This window comes from Lathyrus oleraceus, chromosome 7, assembly GCF_024323335.1.
Source record: "Lathyrus oleraceus cultivar Zhongwan6 chromosome 7, CAAS_Psat_ZW6_1.0, whole genome shotgun sequence".
In the NCBI taxonomy this organism is placed as follows: Eukaryota; Viridiplantae; Streptophyta; class Magnoliopsida; order Fabales; family Fabaceae; genus Lathyrus; species Lathyrus oleraceus.
In genome coordinates, this window is record NC_066585.1 from 284172818 (window position 1) to 284200307 (window position 27490).

A 27490-nucleotide genomic window follows, 5' to 3' on the forward strand; every position below is an offset into this window, starting at 1 on the left:
ATCGTGCTAGCATAATTTTCGAGCACTCGTCTTAAACTCAATAGTTGTTGACGTATGGCAGAATTTGTTTGAGCAGTTTGAAAGCATGAATAAAGAGGTTTTGCCCCTATGTGGCTCTTCTTTCCCCTATTTATTGGGTCTTTGAAAATGTCCGCCTTGAAAGTGAGTTTGAAACAACTTGCCATGAGACTACCTCGAGATGGCTTGCCCCAAGTGTTTGAAACTTGCAATGGTCTGAACTTGACTAACCAAATGTTGGAATGGTAGACTCTTGATTGAATTTCCTTGGATAGTTGGACTTACTGAGCTCTGAGGTGGCTTGCCCCGGTCTGATTCTTGAAGCAGATTACTCTTGGCTAGATGACCCTTAGGGTGATTAGCTCGAATTAACTGATGCTCAAAGTGATTTGCCCATGACTAGACTTCTTTCACTCCATCAAGTTCCTCAACTGTGTATTGTTGGAATTTCTTTGATGCCAAGTGTTGACTCACAAATAAGATTGTGCATTTAAAAAATGGTAATTTTAATGCAATGTTTATGCAAAAATTTGAACTCAAAGTTTATTGATATGAATGGGTGAAATACAGTGAACGAGTCGTTGATAAGAACACAATGGTGATCAAGTCATTCACAGTATGCAAGTTGGTGCCATCAAATGATTAACAAAAATCGTTTGGAGTCAGGTTAACACAACCTTGTTATAGTATGCTTTCAGAATAAACCCTGCCTCAATTAGGTCTTTTAAGGGTTGTAACGTGGTCTGGTTCACGGTTTTTTGAAACAAAAGGATATAAGGCTCAAAATTTATTTTTACCCACCCTTTCTTCTTGATGATCTCCAGTTCCTATGTTCAGTTAATTCAATACACGCATTCGACTTCTAAGAGGGTTCGAAGGTGTGATGGTAAAGATGAGGGTTCAAGATAGATTTCCTTGAATGGCAGTCACCTTATTTTGTTTTTGTTGAGGATTTAGTGACCTCTTTTGATTGATTTTCTTTATCCCTAATTTTGCCTGGACTTCTTCTTTGAAGCTTTCGGTCCATCGGGATGCCCTGACTTTTGCCTAAGTCATTTTGTGGTATTTGACTTAGCGGGCTTTTTTTATTTTTTAAAGGTGTTGACTGCCACATTATTCGTGGATAAGGATCAACCAACACTAATTTTAGCTTTTCTTAGCTTCTTCGACACTTCAACATGTGCGCGAAGGATAACATGTGGTTGAACCTAATTGGAGGGTGTACATATGGACGATTTTTTTGAAAGATCGAATGCACGATCAAACTATATGAACATAACTACCCTGCCCCAGGTTAAGATTAAGGGTTTTAGATCCGAAATAAACACCAACTTCTAGGCTCAAAGTGGTTGTCTAGGGATTAACTCCTTATCACTCCAGTGTTTGGGGATTTGAAACAATGCCTTACATCCTCGACAAGGTTTTACTCAAAAGCATACCACAACAATTTCAGGTGTTTTATTTTCATCATCCTCCTTCCAATCTTTGTTAACATAACGGTTTGATAAACAAAAGTGAATGAGAGGAGTATTTTTGTTTTTAACATGAATGAAAAACGAGTGAATACGAATGGATTAATTCAAAAGATGCATAAACATTTCATTAATCTTACCAATTCAAAGAAAACAACAATGCTTAAAAGCAATTAACAATCAACATGCAAGGAAAATACAAAAGAAATGCGGAGACATCCAAATGATTACCAGCTTTAGGGAATTGACTTCTTCAAACTTGAAGGTTGGGATCAACAAGCTTTTTGACATTGGCATGATGATCTTCAAATTCTTTTCCTTCAATCTCATCATTGAACGCAACCCTCTTGGATCCACTACTCACTTCTCCTTTTCTTTCATTTGTATGGGTCGTGACATTGGAAATCCAAGGCGTTATCTCAATGCTCTTACCAGGAAACAATGATAGCTCATTAGCCACATCCCTGACATCTTCCTTGTGGAACAAAACCTTGAGGGGTTTCAAGGGTCCTTTCCCTTTCTCATTACCTGGCCCAGAAATCAAGGTATATGTACCTGAGCCTTCCTCCTTGAGTGTTGGTGACCTTATGTCAATCAATCTTTGCAGCTTGAGCTTAAAACTCTTGCATTCCTCGATGGAGTGCCCCATTGTTCCAGTATGGTATTTGCACTTGACCTTCGGGTGATCTTCTTCAAAGATTAAGCTCTTTTTGTTAATTAACTCTCGTACCAAGGCTTTCAGCGCTAAGCAAGAATCCAGGTCATGTCCCAATGCTCCTTTATGGAATTCACATGTTGCATTTGGATTGTACCATGGTAGGTATGGTGACACAGGTGTGAGAGCTCGAGGGGTCACCAAAGCATTCTGGATCAGCTGTGGGTAGAGCTTGCTATATGGCACCAGAATTGGGTCGTTTGTGATTTTTGTTCCTCTTGTTCTGATTCTGATTTTTGTTCTGAACCTGACTTCGGTGATTTTGAGGAGGAATAGCTAGAGGATGTTGATGATGACGTCTTGAGGGAGGGCCATATGCCGGTAGATGAGGAGCTTCCACACGGAATTTCCCTTTACTTGAGGTAACACTAGATGGATGTGGAGTAGTAGCTCTCTTTGTTGCAGCAGTGTATATTGAGTGACCCTATTTTCTCAACAAGACTTGCAGGGTTTCCAAGATCCATCTCATTTGGCTCTTCAAAATATTAAGTTCCTCCTTCAGTGCTTCTTGGCTTTTCCTTAGCTCGTCCATCATCTCCTGAGACATGGTTCTTTGTTCTAAACGCGTGTTGAGAATCACTTTGCTGATCATGGACAAATGATGAATGATTTTTTTTGTATTTTGTCTGGAAAATGTCATTCATTATGATGAGATGCAGATGCAAGGGAATGTGAATGAATGCAATGTAACCCATGCATATTTGTTTTTTCCTTAATACACGGGTTCAAAAGTCTGAGGTACTGATGAATCAGATTGCTCTCCAAGAATAGGTTCTCACCGGGTATGATTTAAGGTTTTTTTTTAAAAGTTCCTAGAGTCATGGATCCATTAGACTGTTTGCTACCTGCGACAACTTACTTGTCGGGCATCAACTCCATCTAAAGAATCTACTCTAAGTGAGGTTCTCACATCGATCCAACGAGAAATTCATCTCGCGACCCACACTACCCAACCATCTTTCCTAGTTGGACAAAAAAATAAGGTTCTACAAATGGTTCTCAGAGTCATGGATCCTAAAGAAAATATCGAAGCTTACGGCAACTTACTTGTCGAGCGACAACATCCTCTCAAGAATCTACTCTAAGTAAGATTCTCGTACCGACCCAACGAGAAATACATCTCGCGGACCCACACTACTCAACCTCATCCTATCTTATGTTTTTACTCGAGACTCGGGTAAAAAGTCTTTCCCACAAGGTTTGCAATCAGAGTATCCAAGTACCAAACCATAATCGAACCAATACAACAGATTCATATCAATATGACAATAGAGATAGTAAAACCAATAAAGAAAAGCCACATAGGTAAACAAACAAAGGCACACAAACGACCTAACTAGGCTTGACTCACTTAGGGATGATGTATTCCCCAGTGGAGTCGCCATCTGTCGCACCTCGAAAAATGGGGATACGACTTTAAAGCGAAGCGCAATCGCACGCTCGCAATGATGGACCGAACAGAGTCGCCACCGAACTTTATTTATTCCTAAAAAGGAAAGGGGAAATATCGATAAAACCCAAGACAAAAGAAAGGATAAGATATGGTCATCGCAACCAATATCAGGGTTCGGGAGTCGATTACGCAAGGGGAAGGTATTAGCACCCCTCACGTCCGTTGTACTCAACGGGAACCATTAGGTTAGTTGTGTACGTTAGTGTTAGTTGAAATATTAGGCTTTTCGAATTATTAGGTGGGAAAGAAAGAAAGGATGAGAAGAGAATGTTTTTGGATTTTTGACGAAGGACTAAACCTAAGTTTTTTTATTAGTGGGCCTGACAAGATTTACAAATCCTGCTCCTACGTATCTCAAAAGAGAAATCAAGGCTTACGTAGTTCTGGATAGAAAAATGTTTGTTTGTTGGTCGATTTTAGCGAAAAGCTATACTGTATTAATCGACGAAAACATTGTTTTACCCAAAACAGATGAGGAGTGGACGCATACCACACGTCGAACGGATTTATAAATCTACATTCGGAAAAGCGTCACTTATCTCGACTCAACAATCGTGGCCGAAACATTGTTTTGTATCACTTAAGACAAGATACCTTTCGTTTATGAAAGAAGGTTTTTGATTAATCGCACGGCGGCGAGAAAAGACTTCGATTGGTTGGATGTATTTGAGTGATGGCGAGAACTTGGATGAGCGAGATATACATCTCGAATCCTAGCCTCAGGAGTGCACGGTATACACCATGTTCCATTTCCATCTTTATTGGCAAAAGTGTTTAATAGAGATTAAGTATTTTTAGGTTTGATTGAGAAAGGGTTTGAAGAAACTACATTGACAATTTTAGACGATGGCGAGAGTTAAGATAGGAATTAAGTATTTTGGAGTTTGAAAGACGAGTACTTATGACTTGCAAGCTCTTATAGCTTGGGTCTAAATAAAAATAAAACAAAATAGCAAGATACTATATAGAAAAAGAAATTAAATAAAATGGTAAGCATAACAAATATAAACACAAAGATTTGCTGCCACCAAGTATTGAACCCCTCACACTAAAGAGAGTGAAATTACTCTCTTTCCACTAGGCCACTTGTGGTCATTTGCTATCTTAATGCTAATTTGAATAAGTAAACCAGAATAGATTAAAATTAAAATTAAAAATAAAACCAAGATAAAATAGTCTGTTGGACTACCAATTAAAAGTGGGAAAATCCAAGAAAATAAACCCAGCCGCCTGGCTGTTGGGTTCCAAAGGCTAATGGATTGGGAATACAAAAAAAAATACATTAATATACATTATTAAATAAAGGAAACAGGAAGACTAAACGTAAAATCTTTATGGTTTAAACGTTTGTTTTTCTTAAATAAATAAAAATAAAAATAAAATGAGAAGATGTGAGGTACAGTAACGAGAAAATCCCTCATCGTCCTCACTTTCATCCTCCATCCTCTCGTCACTCTCGACTACAAACTCACTCAATCTCGTCGTTCTCTACCGCTCCCGCTCACTCAATCGCGTCTCTCTCAACCTTCGCCCTCTCAAACGCTCATCATATCTCAATTACTCCTTTATCCACAAACTTCACTCTACATGCAAACATAAACGAAGGTTTTGACGAGATTTAAACGGATAAAACTCACTTTCGCCGAGGATTCCTGCGGTGGCGGTGAGCTTGCAAGCCTCTGATTTTCCGTCTCTTTTCTAGGTTTTCGTCGCCTCCGAATTTAGGGTTTTTTTAGTCTCTCGTTCGCCTCTCTATTTTTCGTCTCACCTCCCTTTTTATATCTTGCAGATTAGGGTTTAGGGTTGTTGTATGGTGGATTGAAACAGGTATCTGCCAACATCCTTTCGGTGGACTCAGTTTGTATCGGTCTTTTTGATGCTTGGATTTGGAAAAGGTAACCTGAACCTATGCTTTTTTCTTCTACTTTGTCTCCATTCCATTTTGGGATTTTTGAACTTTAACTGCCTTAGGCTAATCTACCTTGCTTTTACTGCAGTGAAATTTGGAGCATTCATGAGTAGCTTCGTTTTTTTTTTATGTGGCCTTGGTTTTGAACTCAACTTTGGATGGCTGTTATGGAGGTTTGGTGGATATCATTTGGGTTGAAATTCGTTGGACAGTTTGAAGTTCGGTTGGGATTATTGGAGATTGAAATAGGAAACTAAATTATGTTATCTCCTTTTGAAAGTTGCAGGTTTTGTTTTATCAATTATCAGTTTGTTACAAGTTGGGTTATGTTAGGTTGAATTTGTTGTGATTCGGTTACGATACCGTTTGAGACTGGACAGTGTTGAGAGTGGGAAATCCAAAAAGAGTTTATCTTCAGTTGTGTTAATAAAATATGTTATGGTTGAGTTTTTTTTGCTGTAATGATGTTGATTATTTTGCAGGTCTAGTATTGATGAACCGTTGTTGCAGCTAGAGACCAAGTCACTTAACATGAACTCCATCCACATATATGCAACTTCCTTCTTTGAAAGTCCTAGCTTCATCAAGTTCACTATCCGTTGAGGCAAGGTTCTGTCGATATCAAACACAAAAAGTTCTGGATATTTTTTGATAACCATGGGAAGGTAAGCTTTAGAAAGACAAATTCTACTAAGGAAATCAATCTTTCTCTGTAAAGTGTTACTAATGCTGGCGGCAAAAATTTCAGGGCAGCGAGCAAGTAGTCTCCCAATGTTTCCTTTATCAGAATCCATGTTTTCAAAGAACACAATAACCTGCAGAAAGTCTTCTTCTTCAACAGCTTCACTTTCTTCAATCAAAAGCTTCAATGTTCTTCATACCAAGAGCTTCAATCTTCATCCACCAAGGATCTCGTTTCTGCAATCAAGTTCAACTTCTCTGCATCAAGCTCAAGCCTTCTACACCAAAGCTATGATTCTGGTGCGTCGAATTTGGTAAGTTCTTCGTCTCTCATGCCGTTCTGCTTTTCTCACACACGAGTTTGTATTGCGAATTCGCTTTCAGTATGGAACTTTGATTCAATGAATATTTGAATGCGAGTTTGTTTCATCAATTTGAGTTTCAGATTTATGGAACCTTGTTGTCGATTGTGGAATTCGAACCTAGCTTTGATGCGCAAGTGAAGCCGTCGGTTGGTTACAAGTAGGCACATTGAAGAAGCTGAGAATTGATGAAGGTTCCCTCGCGTTTCCAGTTATCAATTGCAAACTTTGGATGTCAAGGATGTAGATTGCTCTTGAATGTTGCTTTTGCGACTGGACTGTTGTATGATGTTGCGCTTCTGCAGATAAGCTTTGGTTTCCATAAGGCTCACCTGAAGTTTTCCTTGTGATTTGGTGTGTTGCAGCAGGACTTTTAGCTTGGTCTAAAGGGACATTATTGCCCTGGTCATCTGATGCAGGTTAACCCTTTAGCAAACCTTTGAACATTGTTAGCTTAATCAAATGGATCTTTGCACAAACCTGTTGATTTATGGTGCACTGGTTTTGCAGGCTGCTGCTACTACTTGATGGCAAAATCATGGCTGCTGCAGGAATTTAGTGACAAGATGTTGTAGCAGTAGGTACTTGGACTTGTAGCAGATTTGAGGATCATGGTGGTAGAATCATTGTGCTCCATCAGCTTTAAAATCATTTCAACATACGGAACAGAAATCAGTTTATCAATTATCTCAATCTCAACGTCGCCAAGAGCCAACGATGCTGCCATAAGCAAAACAGTTAGGTACTGACTGCTAATAAATCCGGACAGTTTCACCTTAAGCACCAAGTTGCTTGAGATCGGAAACCAAATCTCCAATTGGTTTTTCTCTCATTCGGGAAACTCCATCAAGTATGTATCTTGTATTTCCACCTGCAGCAACCAAGGTTGTCGTCAAAGGACGCATTGCCGTACCGGCATTTCCAAGGAATAAATTAACTTCATCTTTAGATTCTCTACCGGTGGGAAACAATCCCCCACCGCCTTCCACAACTGCTTGTTTGGTTGTTTTGTCATTTTTGTTAGTGTATATTCATGTAAAAATTTATGCATGTCATTGAAGTGGTTGGAAGGTTTTGTTTTGTGTAGGTTTTTGGTAAGTTAGAAAATGTTTCTCAGTTGTGTGAGGTCAGAATGAAGGTCCTTTGAAGGCTTGTTGGTTAATAAGAAGTGTTGGCTTGTTAATGTTGAAATTCTATGGACTTAATGTTGCTCTATTACGATTGTGGTATGATGGATGTTATCATGGAGCTATTGTGGTTCGGAATATGATCATAGGCCGTGTGAATTTGGATTGTAATTTTTATAGTCTGAAATTGAAAAATGAATGTATGGTATTAATGAATGGATGAAAATTTGGTTGAAACTTTATTTGATTTGAACTTGGTTAAATGGTATGTAATTTTGAAATATAATGAATTTGTGATTGTAATTTGAACTTGGTTGAAGTGTCTGTAAAGTGTAATAAGAATGGTGAGACCTTGGTTTATGAAATGGGTGTTTGGTTATAAAATGGATATGGATTTTTAGAAATAATCCAAGACTAATCTAAATGTCAATTAAAAATAAAAAAACAATAAAAACCAATTAAAATCAAATTAATCTATAATTTGTTAAAACTACTTTGATATCAAATTCTAACATTTATTTGGAAATTAAAAATCAATTAGAGTTTGAATCATTAGTAAAAACACAATTAAGATTAAATTGAAATTTGGAATTAGACTTAATTTGAAATTAAAATCAAATTAAAAATTAAAAAGTCAAATAATTAGAATCCATTTTATAATCAAAAACACCATGATCAAAAAGCCTAGATAATGACCAATGTTTATAAAAAAAAAATGGATTTGGGAAGGGACGGTTGCCTTTGGTCATGAATGTATGCAAATGAACTTTAGGCCACGTGCCAAATAAAAGATGAAAAAATGAAAAAAAATTCAGGACCAAAATCGGGGTATGACACTAATCCTTGATATAGTTACCTCTAATGATGAGTTAACACAATAAGAGAACAAGTAAAATATTGATAAACTTGTGTGAAGTTAATTTTATCAAACACTTGGTGTGCACTCCACACCAAGTCCCAATTTCACTAAAATTTATTGTGCAGAATTTTCCTTAGTTGCAATTAAAGTGATTGCACCAATTTATCGAACAACTTTAATGCACAACAATTAAGCGAGATGAAGTTTACAATTAATTTCACACAAGATTCAATTTATGCAGAATTTAAAGAGTTAGAGAAAGAGAGAACAACACCCGATTTGTTTAGGCAGTTCCCTTTTCGTCCTCGCTTAGGGTACGTCTGCCCCCAATTCCAAAACTAGAATTGAGATATTTATTATCAAGTTGCAAAGTTTATACAAGATAAGAAATGATCACCACCAAGCAAACCTAAGTGTTGTTGCAGGTCATATTTACTTCTCTCCCCTTGTTTCAAGTTGAACCAAGTGCTTCAAGCGTTCCGAACAAACCCCCAATTATAGCTACCTTATTGCAAGAATTCCATGTTCTCCAAAACTCTAGCTCGGTTAATTTTGATCGGATATGCGTGAAACCTCCGATTATAGCTACCTTATTGCAAGAACTCCACGTTCTCCAAAATTCCAGCTCGGATGACTTCAATCACAAGACACTTGAACCCAAACCTTTCTTCATAATCCTCCGGTTACCGTTACTTGTTTGAACGAACCCACCGTTCTTCAAACCTTTCACTCGGCTGAATCTATGAAGCAAAGATTTATGCAAAAAAACCCAATTCTTGGAGACAAAACTCACTCAAAGCCTCTACCCAAACTAAGATTACACAATCCTATTTGGATGTTATCACCATAATAATGCACTGTGATCAACAAAAATTATTATGTGTAGTTGTTGAAACATGCAATGAAGAATGAAGATGAAGATGAACTTTAGTGTATATCTTTCACTTTTCTTTTTAACAGTTGAAAAAGAGACTCTAGAATATATATATCTATATATATATATGATTCATGGACCAAGTCACAAACACAACAAAATGTTTTTGCAAAAATACACGACAGAAAATTGAGTAACAACAGCAACCACTCGACTTGTTCACATATGTCACTCGACCTGCTCAGACCCGCAACAAAATTACTCAAGTGAAACAGACGATGAGTCAACTCAAATAGGGGATGGGTCAACTCAAACAGGTTTTTCCATAGTTGAGTCGGCCTATAACTCGACCTGTTCAGACTCGTGGCATCATGGTTCAAATGAAACAGGCAATGAGTCGACGCAACTGGTGGATGAGTTGACTCATTTTGTTTTCCCAAGATTGAGTCGACCTATGACTCGACCTGCTCAGACCCGAGAGTAACACATAATGGGATATGCATAAATGAGTCGACCGCTCCAAGTCATGAGTCGACTCAAAGTTTTACTGCTCCAAGTCATGTGTCGGTCGACTCAAAGTTTTTAAACTGTCAAAAATGAGTTTTTGAGATGTATTTTGGTTAATTCAGACCATTCTCTTATGAACCTAAGGTTCCAACGATGTGCATTATTCACATCTATGATATGCTCTTATATGCATGGTCACATTGAACTTATACTTTGAGCATGTTAGAGGATGAATGCATTCTATGATATGATGACACTGTCCAAAGTACACATTATAAGCAAATAAAAAGGTTTGACATCATTAAAACAAGGACTAAGAATCTTTTCCCTCACATACTCCCCCTTTTTGATGATGGCAAACCGTGGCACAATCGCGTACTTTGATAGTCATCCTCCCCCTGATTTTATGCATTCCTTTAAAAATCTGCTATCATAATCAAGTTGTGTGTGTTTCCATTGCTTCTCCCCCTTTGACAACTTCAAAAAGAGATAAGGACATGGTTAGTAGGAAACAAATATATTCATAAGCACGTAGTCAACTACTTTGCAACAGATTAACATTAACAACCATTCACATAAAATGAAGTCAATGTAAGAATTATAGTCATAAATAAGGCACAAAGCAAAAGAAAATAAGTGAGTAACATTGCCACATTTGTTTAGCATAAACTTGAAGACAAATAATTAAATACAGTAACATACAAGCATGAAGAAATGGAAATGCACTGAATGAATCAATCATCTAAGGTCGTCTCTTGGGACTCGGAGTTAATGATTCGAAGGAATGAAATTCAAGAATGCTCCTAATGATGAATGCATGTTAAATATGATTCCTACGCAAGTTCAAGCATAATTCAAACATATAAATGGATTAAGCTTAGACCAAACCATAAGATAAACCTCAAGAATTTCATTATATAGAACATATATATACATACATAATTGATCAAGATAGTTCAAATAGATAGGAACGGTATTACCTCCAATGGTGATAGACGAAGAATGCCCTCACATAGCTCGTACTTATCAATCAAGGAATAGACAGACATAGATATAGAGCAAGCATCGTATATAAATTTAAAAGCGGTCTGAGATATCGAGAACACCAAGTTCCCTACGGATGTGAAAGAAAGGCTCTATCGCAAGTGGTTTTGTGAAAATATCGGCAAGTTGATTTTTGCTATCAACGTGCTTGAAGACAACATCACCTTTCTTAACATGATCCCTAAGGAAGTGATGCCGAATTTCAATCTGTTTAGTGCGTGAATGTAGTATAGGAGTTTTGGTTAAATTGACGGCGCTTGTATTGTCACAAAAAATGGGAATACGTTCAAGTTGAACATTGAAGTCGAGTAATTGTTGTTTGAGCCATAAAATTTGAGCATAACAACTACCGACTGTAACGTATTCCGCCTCGGCCATTGACAAAACAACTGAAACTTGATTTTTGTTATGCCAACTCACTAAGGAATTTGAATAAAAATGACAAGTGCCACTAGTGCTTTTCCTATCCGATTTGCAGCCGAAAAAGTCGGAATTAGAGTAGCCAACCAAAGAGAGATCACCTTCCTTAGGAAACCAAAGCTCATACTTTGAATTACCACAGAGGTATCTAAGTATGCACTTGACGGCCTTTAAATGTGATTCTTTGGGACATGATTGATACATATCACACATACATACACTAACCATAATATTTGGTTGAGATGCGGTAAGATAAAGGAGGGAACCAATCATACATTTATACCTTTTTATATCTACGGCCTTACCATTTTAATCTCAATCCATATTAACCGCAGTAGGCATTACTTTGAACGTTGCCATATCGAAGTGCTTGAGTAACTCATTGCAATACTTCATTTGGATCATAAAAGTTCCTTCTTCAAGTTGCTTGATTTGAAGTTCGATGAAGTAATTTAGCTCCCCCATCATGCTCATTTCAAATTCTCCCTGCATCAACCTAGAGAATTCCTTGACCCGATTTATGTTAATAGATCCAAAAATAATGTCATCTACATAAACTTGAACTAAAATAGAGTGTTTTCCTTAACGCTTAATAAAAAGGGTTATACCAACCTTCCCTCTTGAGAATCCTTGTTCTAGTAGAAAATTGCTAAGACGCTCATACCATGCCATAGGGGCTTGTTTGAGACCGTATAAAGCACACTTAAGCTCATAAACATAGTTAGGATGCTCATATTTTTCAAAACCGGGAGTTTGAGATACATAAACCTCTTCATTAATGTATCCGTTTAGAAAGCTGCTTTTAACATCCATTTGAAATAATTTGAAGTTTTGAGAACAAGCATAGGCAAGAAAAAGGCGTATAACCTCGAGTCAGGTGACCGAAGCATAAGTTTCCTCATAGTCGATGCCTTCCTCTTGGTGATACCCTTGAGCAACAAGGCGAGCCTTGTTGCGAGTTATAACTCTATTTTCGTCTAACTTGTTCCTAAACACCTATTTAGTACCAATTATTGGATGGTCTCACTGTTGGTGTAAGCCCTAGAGGCCAATACTTTTGGTACTTGTATCGAATTATTTATTAATAATAAAAGGCTTTTTCTTTATTATGTTTGTTTAATAAAGTCCCTAGAATAGCTAGTCTGTTTAATGTATCAAGTGTGACTTGATCATGAGATAACATTAAACATAAGGACACTATTCTTAAAGTATTCGTAGTCGAGCTTTATTGTGAAGTGGGATAACACTAAAGCATAAAGATTATTATGTATATAGACTGATGATCAGATCTCATGGATCATGGATAAGAAGTTATCAAGTCTTAAACATAGATATGAATATTAAGAGTAATATTTATACTGGATTGACCCGCTATGAGAATACTATATAGAATGTTATGCAAAGTGTCCTAAGTTATTCTCATGGTGATAATGGTGTATCCCACCCTTCGACCTGAAACCACTATGGACCCTAGATGTAGAGTCGAGTGCTTTATTGCTGATCAAACATTGTCTGTAACTGGATAACCATAAAGACAGTTAATGGGTACTCCACGAAGCATGCTAAGGAACATGAGTGACCTAGATGGAATTTGCCCATCCTGCGTAACAGGATAAATGTCTATGGGCCCAATATTGAATTGGACAAGGATGACACAGTCTATGCCTTATGTTCAATATAGACATAAGGGCAAAAGGGTAATTATGCACATAAGTATTATCACAGAAGGATTTGTCAGATCACATGACATTTCCGTGTCTTGGGTAGCAGTGATATGTTGCTAGATACCGCTCACTGTTTATTATGTTAAATCTGTGATTTAATATAATTTCCAATGTCGCGAAAACCTACAGGGTCACACACAAAGGACCGATTGATGAGAGATAGAGTAACTAAGGAACACTGTAAGATACGGTGCACTTAAGTGAATTGTAGAACATCGTAAGGTACGATGTACTTAAGTAGAATACGAAATATGGTATGGTACCACGTGCTTAAATGGATTTGGCATATTATAAGATATGTGCCACATACACTTAAGTGGGCTTTTTAGCTTGAAGTCCACACAAATGGTTCTATAAATAGAACCCTTGTGCAGAAGCATTTAGTGCAGTTGCATTTTCGTTTTCTCTCTCTCTCTCTCTCTCTCTCTCTCTCTCTCTCTCTCTCTCTCTCTCTCTTTCTCTCTCTCTCTCTCTCACTCAAAGCCTTCATTCGTAGCTGCTAGCACTGAGATTGAAGAAATCCGTTCGTGTGGACTGAATAGAGGCGTTGTCGTCGTTCAACGTTTGTGATCGCTCCATATATCTGCATCAAAGGCTTCAATCTTCACAAGAGATAACTATTCTATCACTGATCATGCCCATTCGTAAGGATCACTAAAGGAGAGAATTTTAATTTCCGCTGCGTTTTGGATCGCCCTTCTCCTTCACTCACGGAGGGGGAACAAGATCCCACACCTTATTTCTTTTGAACTGATTAAGTTCCTTTTGCATTGCTAAAAACCAATGTTCATCGAGTAATGCGTCTTTGGAGTTTTTAGGCTCAATTTGAGAGATGAAAGCGAAATGATAACAAAAGTTACTTCTCTTTGACCGTGTGGTAACTCCCTTTGAGATATTTCCCTAGAATATTATCGATGGGATGATCCTTAGAAGATTTCCATTCCAAAGAAAGATCATTGTTATTAATTGGATGATCCTCCTCTTTCTTTTCAGATATGTGATCCGGCTCCTCCTTAGCTTTTTCCGGATGGGGTTCAACACTCTTTTCTTCTTGATCTTTTATTATGTTTTCCGAAGGAACACCTGCACCATCAATAAAAATACCTTCTCCGACAATTTTCGGATAAGATTCATCAAAGGAAACATGCACGGATTCTTCAATGATAAGTAACCTTTTGTTGTATACCCTATATCCTTTACTAGATTGAGAGTATTCGAGAAAGATACCTTCATCGGATTTTGAGTCAAATTTACCAAGGTTTTATTTACCATTATTTAACACAAAGCATTTACATCCAAAGACATGAAGATGTGAAACATTAGACTTCCCCCCCTTTAGCAATTCATAAGGAGTTTTGTTTAGAATAGGACGAATGAGTATCCTATTCAATACATAACAACCCATATTTATGCCATTGACCCAAAAATATTTAGGAAGGCCATTTTCATTAATCATAGTCCTTCCAAGCTCTTCTAAAACTCAGTTTTTATGTTCCACTACTCCATTTTGTTATGGAGTTCTTGGAGCAGAAAAATTATGATCAATGTCGTTTGTTTCACAAAATTCCTCAAATAGGTGGTTTTCAAATTCACCTCCGTGATCACTTCGGATAGTAACTATGCTAGTGTTCAATTTGTTTTGAGAAATCTTGGCAAACTTTTCAAAAGCTGAAAAAGTGTCACTTTTACTTGCTAAGAAGATGGTCCAACAAAATCTAGAGTAGTCACATACTATAACAAAATCATAGTAGTTTCCACCTAGACTTTTAATTCTAGATGGCCCAAAAAGGTCCATATGGAAGAGTTCAAGGGGTCTCATTGTGGAAACAATATTTTTAGATTTAAAAGAGATCCTTGTTTGCTTTCCCATTTGGCATGATCTTTTGAAATTTTGATTTTGGGAAGACCAATTACTAGATCTTTTGCAATAACTTTATTTAGAAAGTCAAAGTTGACATGCGCTAATCGCCTATGCCAAAGCCAAGAGTCTTCACTCATGGAGACGAGACATTTAGCGCTAGTCAAAGATACTTCATTCAAGTCAAGCATGTATACATTATTTACCCTCCAGCCCTTAAGCACATCATTCTTTTTATCATTATGTTCAATCATGCAACAATCTTTTGAAAACAACACTTTATATCCTTTGTCACATAATTGGCTAATGCTAATGAGATTATGCTTAAGACCTTCAACTAAAAGGACGTCTGAGATAGTAGTAGAGGAGTGATTACCTTCACTATCTTTTCCGAGTATAGCTCCCTTATTATTATCACCATAGGTTACAAATCCATTCTTCTTAGCCATAAAGTCAAAGAATAATGAAATGTCACCCGTCATGTGTCTTGAGCACCCACTATCGAGAAACCATGTTCTCTTTGTATCCTCAAGACATTCCACCTACAAATTAAACAAGGGAAGGAGGTACCCAATTTTCATTGGGTCCTTGTGTGTGAGTGAAACTTTGGTTGCATTTGGGCAACCATTGAAAAATGCCTTTAGGAACCAAAAATCTCCTAATTCGGCATTTAGCAATAGTATGTCCCCTTTTGCAACAATATAGACAATTTAAGTTCGGATGAGAGTTACTTTTGCTAACTTGATCCTTTACCACATAAGTGTACTTTTGATAAGGATTATTCATGTTACTTCTATAATATGATTGATCAATAGCAAAGGTAACTTTAGGTTGTAAAGCATTGTCTAATTTAACTTGAAGAGTTCTAACCTCTCTTTGCCAAATGTGACAAGTTTCACATCCAAACCATATAAACCAAAACCCCTTATCATTCTCAGTTTTGCCTTTAGTAGCCTCTATCAGAGATTTATTAAGAGTTTCTAATTCCTTTTCGGAATCAAAAACCTTCTTTTCTAAATAACAGAAAATTTTCTTATTTGAGGCTAAGCGTTTAAAAGATTCCTTGGCCTCATTGTGTATAGTATTAAAGGCTTTTGCAAATAAAAATAAGATATTTTATCAACATGATCATGTTTAGAATGACTTACATTCTTTTTCTTCTTTTGATGAGCCATAAGACAAAGATTGACATTTTCTTCTTCATCACCTGAGTTGTCATCGCTTGAGGACTCATTATCGCTCTCCCATGCAATGTATGCTCTTCTAGATTTGCTAGATTTCTTGTGGCGTTTGTCTCTTACTTTGTATTTCTTCAATAAGGGACAATCCAACTTATAGTGACCGACCTTTCCGCAATTATAGCATGATCCTTTTGACTTAGTTATCTTACCTTCCACTCGATTCGGGAATTTTGATTGTCTTCTATAGTTGACAAGATTTTTATCCGAATGTTGAATTTCATTCTTTCTAAGGTATCGGTTATACCTCCTTACAAACAACTTCATATCTTCATTCAAATTTTTATCATCATCACTTGATTCACCCTCACACGTATCATTGGTGGATGACTTAGAACTTGAAGCATTTAAACTGATAAACTTCCTTTCTGTGTACTTAACTTTCTCCTTATTTTCCTTCTTTTAACTCTTCTCATGTTTCTCAAGGTTCATGAGCTATTGCTCATGCTCTTGAAGCTTACCAAACAATGTTGTCACGTCCAATGTTCTTAGATCATTGGCTTCCTTAATCGCGGTGACCTTTGGTTGCCATTCCCTGTTAAGACATCTTAAGATTTTGTTAGTAGCAACATCATTAGGGGTAGTTATATCAAGAGCATTTAACCGGTTGATTAGATGAGAAAGTATCTTTTGCATATCAACAATGGTTTCACCATCCTTTATATGAAAAAGGTCAAATTCTTGAGTTAAAGTGTTGATTCTAGCCAGTTTGACATCATTGGTTCCCTCATGGTTAATTTGCAATGAGTCCCACATAGCTTTAGCACTAGTACAATGGGATACCCTATAATACTCATCTACACCTAAGGCGGCGATGATCATATTTCTGGATTTCAAATCATAGTTATACTTTTTCTCATCCTCTTCATTCTAGTGTGATTCAGGTTTAGGTATAACAACACCATCTGCATTGGTCATAGTTATTTCCATAGGACCATCTTGGATGACTTTCCATACCTTCCTATCAATAGAGTTGATATGGATACACATACAATCTTTCTAATAACTGTAGTTTTCACTAGTAAAAATAGTCGCTCTATTGTACGCTCCTTTAGGATCGTTATTCATTTTCTAAAAAGTTATATGCGTAGCACTAGATGAACCAAGCTCTGATACCACTTGTTAGACGATAGTACCGATCTAGAGGGGGGAGGGGTTAAATAGATCAGTATTTAAAATTTAGTGCTTTTTAAAATTATTTTTAAAGGTTGCGAAAGCTCCCTATACCACAATCGTCTAAACGATCCGTAAATGGAAAGATCGGATATGCGTGAAACCAAATGGAATGACTAAGATAAAGATGATCAATAACTATCTTAATCAATCGATTAATTACACAAATCCTTGATATAGTTACCGCTAATGATGAGTTAACACAATAAGAGAACAAGTAAAATATTGATAAACTTGTGTGAAGTTAATTTTATCAAACACTTGGTGTATATATATATATATATATATATATATATATATATATATATATATATATATATATATATATATATATATATATATATATATATATATATATATATATATATATATATATATATATATATATATATATATATATATATATATATATATATATATATATATATATATATATATATATATATATATATATATATATATATATATATATATATATATATATATATATATATATATATATATATATATATATATATATATATATGTGTGTGTGTGTGTGATGCATGGACTAAGTCACAAGCACAACAGAATGTTATTGCAAAAATACACAACAGAAAATTGAGTAACAACAGCGACCACTCGACCTGTCAACACGGGTCACTCGACCTGTTCAGACCCGTAGCAAAATTACTCAAGTGAAATAGGCGATGAGTCGACTCAAATAGGGGATGAGTCGACTCAAACCGGTTTTTCCAAAGTTGAGTCGACCTATGACCTGACTTGTTCAGAGTCGTGGCAACATGGTTCAAATAAAACAGGAAATGATTTGACGCAATAGGTGGATGAGTCGAATCATTTTATTTTCTCAGAATTGAGTCAACCTATGACTCGACCTATTCAGACCCGAGAGTTACACATAATGGGATATGCATAAATGAGTCGACCGCTCCAAGTCATGAGTCGACTCAAAGTTCTACTACTCCAAGTCATGAGTCGACTCAAAGTTCTTAAACTGTCAAAAATGAGTTTTTGCGATGTATTTTGGTCAGTTTAAACCATTCTCTTATGATCCCAAGGTACCAACGATGATCAAGTGCATTATTCACATCTATGATATGCTCTTATATGCATGGACACATTGAACTTATACTTTGAGCATGTTAGAGGATGAATGCATTCTATGATATGATGACACCATCCAAAGTACACATTATGAGTAACTAAAAAGGTTTGACATCATTAAAACAAGGACTAAGAATCTTTTCCCTCACAACTTTCACACCCACAGTTCTAGTATTCTTCAACTTCATGCTCTCTATGTGGCACTTCCTGGCGATCTTCTAATCTCATTGGATGACTCCGGCTTGACCATTTTAGAGTGGGTATTTCATGCAAAGATATAATTTAGAAAAGGAGGCTCCTAGCTGATTGAAAGTCGACCACCCTATAATCATGTTACGTAAGGAAGGTGCATCTAAAATAAGGTATCGTACCTTAATTTACATGATGTTTTCCTCAACTCCAAATATGGTCTTCAAAAATATATAACCCTTAACCTACACTTGTTTTCCTGAAAATCCCATCAATGATCATTGGAAAGCTTTGAGGTCGACCCAGTCTAGGAGAATATTCTCAAAAGCATCTCAATAAGGGTCGTATGTAGAGCTTCCTTTATCAATCAATACCCTCTTAATCTCTCAATCGTCACACCCTACGGTGATGATAATTGAATCGTTGTTGTGTGGGTGAATGCCTGTAATGTTCTTTTTAGAAAATATGATCTATGTTTCTAGGGCTTCTAGATCACCCATATCAGAGCTTACATGTGAGCCTTTGATGGTTAGGATTTGGCGAGAATATCTTCTGCGGGCAGAACTGGTCTCTTTTCCCTTGGTGAATCCTTATGCAATGGTATTTAGGATATGACGTGTGACTCTGTCGTTGCCCATTCCGCTATATTCTTTGCTCTTTTTACACTTACGACTCCTAAAGCATATCTCCCCTAACAGCTAGATATGCATGGCCTTTGTGTGGAGTCTCCCTTATTATACTTCTTCAAGTGACTTTATTGGATCAAATGTTTTATCTCCTTATTGAGTTGATATCAAATTTTTATATGGTGCCCCATTGACTTCATGGAACTTGCACCATCTACTAGACTTTTGCCTCATGACATATGACTTTGGAGTGGGCGGTTGAGAGATGTTGTGCATGTGGAGGAAGTCTTACCATATATGCTCAAGACAAATATTCATGGGCATGAAACTCTGTGTGGGTTTTCCGCCTCGCTTGAACATTATCTCTTCTCTGATGGGTGAGGTGTAGTGATTCATTGTGACCGTTGTGAGTTGTCAATATTAGAGGTAGGCTATTTCGAATCTCTGGCCTTTTTTTCATCATTGTTTTCCTCACCCAAGAAATACACAGGCCTTTAGGCAAGAGATTCATTAAAATGTCCCACCCCGAGGCCATTTTGAAATGCTCTTATGAATATTTCTTGGTTTGGGTGGGTGGCATATATGGTTGCCTCATTGAATTAAGTGTGGTACTCCCTCAAAGATTCAGAGAGGCCTTAACGAATGTTGAAAAGGCTGGTGGCAAACGTCTTTTTTTGCCTACTTTCTGCAAACTAGTGGACTAGTTTCTTCACCAAATCATGATATCTAATGACGGAGAGTCGATGCAGACCCATATAACACCTTAGGGCGTATCTCTAAAGGTACCAGAGAAGAGATCGCATTTCAAGGAATTAAAAGCTCTAATTATTTCCATATGCATATTGATGGAGGAGACATGTTCATATGGGTTAATATGCTTATCAAACTTAGCCAACAAAGGTAACTTAAAATTCTCTAGAACATGTGTTTCTCATATCTCATATGACAGAGGTTGGGGGTCCAGGATCTATACCTCTTTTGTAGGGTGAAACTCCTGTTGGCGTTGTTGGATATATGAAGTAAATTATCCTCCAAAGTTTGGTTATGACAATGTAGGTCGTCCATGGCAGCGTGTATCTTTGCCATGGAATTTTTCTCATTGTCAAACTCATCATTAGTCGATGTTGTTGCCTTTTTGTCCACCATGATGTCCGACGAGGTTGAACGTGAGGATTAAAATATGGTTGAATGTTGTAATGGTGACCCAAGTCAATTTTATCAAGGCCCTACTATGGGCGCCAATTATAATTGCTAAAAGTACAATATGTGACAACCCCTAGTGATTAAGGGTTGTCAGAGGCTTTGTGATTTGTTATAGGGTTTAGATATAAATCACGTAGGGAGGTGAGAAGCTCTACATATGTGGTATATTCGTAAACGAGATCACATCCTCTCTCAACCTAAGGATTGAGGTATTTATAGAAGTCCAAGGGCCTAAATCTCAGACTCCCAAGAAATAACAATTGCTCAAAGAGAACATATGAATGGGGCAATTAATTCCATATTATTTAGGAGGGCATGGTTAATTCCCCCATGACCCCTTCTCCGGACCGTTGTGGATTTGAGACACGTCAATTCACATGTTCTCACGCTTTGGGCAACTTATCCAAGATGTAGGTGGCATGTTTGTGGAATGAGCGTCCCATCCATATGATGGACGCTCAAACTAATAAACGAGCGATCAGAAAGTTGTTTGGGTTATACTTTATGTCACTTTCCTTATCACTCCATCCCTTATGGGCCATTTTCAAATACACCAATACGAACAACGTTGATATTTTTAAAAATTGAAATATAAAAAGAGACAATTCATCTTGATTTGGGATATTGTGTCGCACTAGAGAAGGATATGGTGACTAATTAGTATGACATGCACTCTATCTACTTGGGCATGATAACTTCAAATGTGAAATATGTGTATTTTCTTTGTTGCTAGTATATTTTGGGTTCTACAATCCGAGTATGCAACATACACGTTCTACAACAAGCCTTATTGCATATAGGCAAATTCTCCAATTATCATCTTCCCAATAACACACTTTGCGACATCCTTAAGAAGTCTTTTGATATTTAAATTGTTATCAAACATAACATGCATGCTTTCTTCTACATATTGAGTTCTTAATTTTAAAATCTATATCATTTTGATGAGGTAGAACAACCATTAATATTTATTTGTTAAATTTTGAGTAGATATTACCAACCTTTATTTATTGTTAAGAATGAAACAATAACAACAAAAAATGTGAAAGTAAGGTATGTTTTGTATTCTAATTTTCTAAAGTTCATAAGGATTATTTTTAAAACATTCATAATTGATACCTGACTCAAAAGATAGCAAGAAGTGTTAACAACCTAGACCCAAAAATATTTTTTAATTTTTGATTCATTTAGCACGATTATTCCCATTTTTTGTATGATTCTGTTTTTCCTTCCATCCATACCATTTTGTTGGGGGTTCTGGGACAAAAGAAATTATGAGAAATTCCATGTTCTTCAAAAAAAAGTTTTGGAGGGAGATATTTTCAAATTCTCCTCCATGACAACTTCTTGGAACAATGATGTTTGAACTTTTTTTATTTTGAACCTTTTTACAAAATGTTTTGAAAACTTCAAATGAGTCATATTTATATTTTTAAAATAACTCATATGTATATTTGGAAAAATCTTCAACAATAACAATATTCATATTTCTATCTATTTAAACTATTGGTTTTGACAGGACCGAATAAATCTATGTGAAGTAATTCAAGAGGATTGTTCATAGAGACAATATTTTTAGTGAAAATTGCTCTTGATTTGTTTTCCTTTTATGCAAGCTTCACATATAGTGTCTTTGTTAATATTTATTTTGGGAAATCCTCTAACTTTATCAAGTTTTGAATGAGTTGAAATAGTTTTCATGCTTATATGACCAATACGTCTATGGCATATCTATTTGTATTTTTATATGATTATGAAGCATGACTCGGATGGAAGATTGTCTAAGTATAATGGGTAAAAAAATTTTTTTGTCTTGATCCAGAAAAAAGAATCTTTCAAGAGGATGATTATTTAACTACATATAAATTAGGCTTATAGGTAACTTCATAACCATTGTCACATAATTGATTAATGTTTAGTAAGTTATATTTCAAGCTATTTACATATTGAAGATTTTCTGTTAGAGCATAACCATTCTTCTCAATGGTTTCTATAATTTTAGATTTATCATTACTTCCAAAAGTTAATAATCCTCCATCTTTATTTTGAAGTATAAAAACATTATTTATTTCCTATCATATGTCTTGAGCAACTAATGTCCATGTACCAAGAATTTTTCTTGATATTTAGTAGGAATTTTTGTGTTAGTGATTAAAAGTGACTTAGACACCCATAAAGATTTGGATCCTTTAGTTTTGAAAGTCATGTTACGTCCGTTTGATCCTTCATCAACAAATTTAGATGAGTTTAGAAAGAGTTTTCTCCTCCCTTTTGAAATAACATTTTAATTTATGGTGATTAGTTTTCTTATAATAAGAGCATTTTTTGTACGATTATATCTTTTTTTAAAGAAAACATTTCTATTCTTATGTCTATTTTTGTTTTGTTTTGCAAAGTGAACATTTCTTTTCTATTTCACTTTAATTGTTTTGTTGGATGAGTATGTTTTCAATTTTTTTAAATTTTTTGTTAAAGGCTTACAACATGTTCAATCTCTGTTAAATACTTTTAATTAAGGTCCCATTATTTTTCTTAAAAAGTTTAAGTGGATTTGACTAAATTGCTAATATCATGGGTTAGTCTATCTAGTTGATTCTTCAAGAATTAATTTTCGTTTATTTTTCAAAAATATTTTCTAGTTCTGATTTTTTTTCCTTTCATTAATAAACTTTTGATACAAATACAGTGGCGGAACTGAGGGGGGACGTGGGAAGGCCACGGCCACCCCTCAACTTTTTATTTTTTTTAATTCATATATATTAAATTACTAAAACATCCTTATTTTAAATTAAAATTAATTTTTATTTTTCTTTTTCATTCAAAGTTAGGTTAAAATACAGATAAGGTAAAAAGCTCCTATCTTTCATTTCTTTCTCATATGAGTTTGCTATCGGCACCGAAATTGGAACAAATTAAAGTGATCGACATCTAACAGGTAAAAAACTTTATTCATTCTTCTTTTATAAAAAGTAACAAATTAAAGTGATTGTTTGATTTGTGTTTTTGAGATTTTTAGGGTTCTTCTTTCTTGATGTGTTAAAATAATCTATATGAGGTTTATTAAGCCAATTTATAACACTGTAATTTACAAATATAATTATACACTGTAATAAGGTTTATTTAATCATTGTTGCTGCTAATTTCTAATAGTGAAGTTACCGGTATTTGAAAACGGATTAAAATTGATTAATTAAGTTTATTAATTTTTTTTCTCTTTTAATTTTTATGTTCTCTAAATTGATTTTTGGACCTGATATGATATTATAGGAAGAGTAAAGATGAATAATAGGAAAATTTATTCTTTTTTCAAAAGGAAAGCATGTGAAATTGAAAGAGAAGAGAGAGATGAAGGAATTATAATCCCGACATCCGAATCTGAAACAGTTCTTGAGAATCCAACAATTGAAGAGCATCATGGTTTTGAAAATTCTTTGGAACGCGATCTTGGAAAGCGTCATCCAATTTGGCAATATCCACCAAATCAAGTGGATGCAATACGAAGAGCTTATCTAAAATGGGGTCCATATCAAATTCATTTAGAAAACTATCCTTTGTCCGGTAACGAGGATCATCCGAGAAGGTTCCAACATACTTGGTTTAGCATATTTCCATCATGGTTAGAATATTCACCATCTGAAGATGCCGCATATTGCTTACCATGTTACCTTTTTAGCAAAAAACTAAGTGGACGTCCCGAATCACTTGTCTTTATTTCTATGGGTTTTAGAAATTGGAAGAAAGTTAGGAATGGAAAACCTTATTCCTTTCTTAAACACATAGGTAACGATCCTTGCTCACCACACAACAATGCAATGAAAGATTGTCAAGACTTGTTGAATCAAGATGGTCATATTAGAAATGTTATTCAAGTGCAAAGTTCAAGTCAAAGAATAAATAATCGGTTACGACTCAAGACTTCAATTGACATTGTTCGTTGGTTAACACTACAAGCTTGTGCTTTTAGGGGTCACGACGAAAGTACCAAATCAAGAAATCAAGGTAACTTTCTTGAGTTGTTGAAACTTTTAGCATCCTACAATGATGAAGTTGCAAAAGTTGTGTTGGAAAATGCTCCACAAAATTGCAAGTATACTTCACATCAAATTCAAAAAGAGCTCTTGCAAATTCTTTCTAGTAGGGTGAAAAAGAGTACTCGTGAGAAAATTGGTGATTCCAAATTTTGTATCGTTGTTGACGAAGCTCGTGATGAGTTAAAAAAGGAACAAATGACTCTTGTATTAAGATTTGTTGATAAAGTTGGTTTAATACAAGAGAGATTTTTTGATGTGGCACATGTTAAAGACACCATATTTTTAACTCTTAAGGAAGCAATATGTGATATACTTTCTCGACATAACCTTGATGTTTCTAACATTCGTGGCCAAAGGTATGATGGTGCTAGCAATATGAGAGGAGAATGAAATGGTTTACAAGCCCTCTTTATGAAGGATTGTCCTTATGCATACTATGTTCATTATTTTGCTCATCGATTGCAACTTGCATTAGTTACATCATCAAATGTATGAAGCAACTGGTAAAGGTGCAAATCAAGTTGACACATTGAAACGAGCTGGAGATACTCGTTGGGGATCACATTACGATTCAATTTCTAGCTTGATAAACATGTATGAAGCAACTTGTTTAGTTTTAAAAAAATTTGCAAAAGATAGAGGGAGTTATGCTACACGTGGGGATGCAGATAGTTGTTATAATTACTTGAAGGCATTTGATTTTATATTTATTTTGCACTTGATGAAAGAAATCATGGGAATAACAGATATGTTTTGTCAAGCCTTACAAAAAAAATCAAGATGTAGTTAATGCTATGAACTTGGTTCGTTCAACAAAACATCTTATTCAAGGTTTGAGAGAAAATGATTGGGATATATTATTTACTAAAGTGGTATCTTTTTGTGAAAAGCATGGTATTGAGATTCCTGATCTTAATGATGTTCATTCAACAACAAGATTTGGACGCTCCCGTCTTGAAGAGAATCAAGTCACAATTCAACATTACTTTAAAGTTGAAATCTTTTTCACTACCATTGACAAACAGTTACAAGAGTTGAATAGAAGATTCAGTGAGCATGCAATGGGTTTGTTAACTCTTTCTTGTTCTTTATCTCCTAAGGATGGATATAAAGCTTTTGCATTGATACTATTTGTTATTTAGTTGAAAAATATTATCCTATAGATTTTAGTGATCAAGAGAAGAATAATTTGCAATTTCAACTCCAACATTTTCTATTTGTTGCTCATCAAGCATCAAACTTGAATAATTTATCAACTATTCAAGAACTATGTTCATGTTTGGTTGCATCTGGACAGGCTGAAACTTACTTCTTGATTGATAGACTACTTCGTCTTATCATGACTCTTCCCGTTTCCACGACCACAACTGAGAGGTCTTTTTCAGCAATGAAAATTATTAAGACTAAGTTGAGAAACAAGATGGATGATGGGTTTCTTGGAGATAGCATGACAGCATATATTGAAAGGGAGATTAGTGCAAGCATTAGTTCGGAGTCAATTATTGACGATTTCAAGTCACTCGGAACGCGTAAAGCATTACTTTAAGGTAGTTTTAAGTCATGTAATTTAAATTTTTAGTAATTAACTTTGTATTTTTTTAACTTTAATGTTTTATTTAAAATACTATTTATATTTTATTTATAATCTTTATTTTACGTTAGCGGTCATCCCCAATTTTTTTATCTGGCTCCGCCACTGTACAAATATAAATTCAAGTATGAGTCATTCAAAACTTTGATGTTCATTCATTTTTTGAAAATCCTTTTTTTCTCTTTTTAATTCAAAAGTTCGCTATCTTTGAAATAAATATTTTTGTGACAAGAACTTTGAGTCCTCTATATATTATCAAAAAATATTTCCATAGCCTTACAATATGATAAGAATCAAATGTATTTACCTCCCCAGTGTCGGAGTTTGTAATTCGACAAACATTTTCTCTTCATGCTTGACTTCAAAGTTTGAGTTTTCAAAATCATACCAAGAGGTCATCATAGATTTATTTTTTAAAAGAAATAGTTTTTTATTCTTTCTATTAAGAGGGAATTCTATTTTGAAGTGTCTCATTTTGTTACATCCATAACATGTGATTTTGCTTGTGTTCCCATGGGTGGTCAAAATTGAATCAGCTCAATAGAAAATCATTAACCAAATCGAAAACGACAAAAAAATGTATTTTGTTTGGATGTGTTTGAACCATTTTATAACAAAATCACATTGTTCAGTTTATTTTGCAGTTTGTATTTCACAAACCGAACCAAACCGCATTATATTACAATTCAAACTTCACTTAACCCACATTCAACCCAAATCCAAATCTATTATGCCTTAGCATTACAATTACAAACGGTTTTTTCTTCTTCACTCTTAAGGTTTCAGTTTAAGCCTTCTCATATATCTCCTATCAGTATCGCGTCTTCTTATCATCTTCTTTGACATGTACATCTCACATATTCTTTTCTAATCTATTATTCTTATCTCTTATGTTCTTTCTTTTTCATCTTCTCATTTTTATTCTATTGTTCTCTCTTCTAATTACAATTTTAACACATCTCTTCTTCTTCTTTAATATCTCCTCTTTTTTGTTTTTTCTTTTTGAAACTTCACTAATCTTTCATCTCCTATTTTTTTTTCTATTTTATTATAATGTTTTTGATATAGTTTTATGCTATTATTTTATGTTTTTTATTCAACTTTTTTATAATCTGATTTTTGTATATTAAATAAAAAGTTACTTTCAAAATATGATGATTTTTGTTGTTATTTGATAATATATGAATGACTAAATATAAAATTATGTTATCATCTATATGTGTATGTATGACTCAATAATTTTTTATAAAAAACCAAACTAACCGAACCAACTCAAACCAAACTGGGTTGGTTTGCTTTTATTTCTAAAATC